Source organism: Trichechus manatus, unplaced genomic scaffold, assembly GCF_000243295.1.
Source record: "Trichechus manatus latirostris isolate Lorelei unplaced genomic scaffold, TriManLat1.0 scaffold00060, whole genome shotgun sequence".
Classification (NCBI taxonomy): Eukaryota; Metazoa; Chordata; class Mammalia; order Sirenia; family Trichechidae; genus Trichechus; species Trichechus manatus.
The window spans coordinates 2277749-2278877 of NW_004443996.1; the positions used below are offsets into that span (position 1 = coordinate 2277749).

The following is a 1129-nucleotide window of genomic DNA, read 5'->3' on the forward strand; positions in this document are numbered from 1 at the left end:
CCCTTGAGAACGGGAACCAGCCAAGGATGCCCTTTATTACAACTCTTATTCAACCTTGTCCTGGAGGTCCTAGCCAGAGCAATTAGGCTATAAAAAGAAATAAAGGGCATCCAAATTGGTAGGGAAGAAGTCAAAGTATCTCTGTTTGCAGATGATATGATATTATACACAGAAAACCCCAAATAATCCACAAGAGAACTGCTGGAACTAATAGACTATTTCAGCAAAGTTTCAGGATACAAGATAAACATACACAATTTAGTTGGATTCCTTTACACCAACAAAGAGAACCTCGAAGAGGAAATCACCAAGTCAATATCACTTACAATAGCCCCCAAGAAGATAAAGTACTTAGGAATAAATCTAACCAGAGACGTAAAAGATCTATACAAGGAAAACTACAAGACACTACTGCAAGAAACCAAAAGAGACCAGCATAAGTGGAAAAACATACCTTGCTCATGGATAGGAAGACTCAACATTGTGAAAATGTCCATTCTACCCAAAGCGATGTACAGATACAATGCAATCTCAATCCAAATTCCACCAGCACTTTTTAATGAGATGGAGAAACAAATCACAAACTTCATATGGAAAGGGAAGAGGCCCTAAATAAGTAAAGCATTACTCAAGAAGAAGAACAAAGTGGGAGGCTTCACATGACCTGATTTTAGAACCTATTATACCTCCAAAGTAGTCATAACAGGCTGGTACTGGTACAACAACAGATACATAGAACAATGGAACAGAATTGGGAATTGAGACATAAATTCATCCACCTATGAGCAGCTGATATTTGACAAAGGCCCAAAGTCCATTATTTGGGGAAAAGACAATCTCTTTAACAAATGTTGCTGGCATAACTGGATATCCATCTGCAAAAAACTGAAACAAGAGCCATACTTCACACCATGCACAAAAACTAACTCAAAATGGATCAAAGACTTAAATGTTAAATCGAAAACAATAAAGATCATGGAAGAAAAAATAGGGACAACACTAGGAGTCCTAATACATGGCATAAACACAATACGAACCATAAGTAACAATGCACAAGCACCAGAAGAGAGACTAGGTAACTGGAAGCTCCTAAAAATTAAACACTTATGCTCATCAAAAGACTTCACCA

The 1129-nt window shown here is 37.5% G+C and overlaps 1 protein-coding gene across 2 annotated transcripts in view; it reads right to left on the minus strand.

Moving 5' to 3' along the window:
• DACH2 (dachshund family transcription factor 2) overlaps window positions 1-1129 on the minus strand; it is a 741876-nt gene that overhangs the window by 505882 nt on the left and 234865 nt on the right. The gene's annotated exons all lie outside the window — the stretch shown is intronic.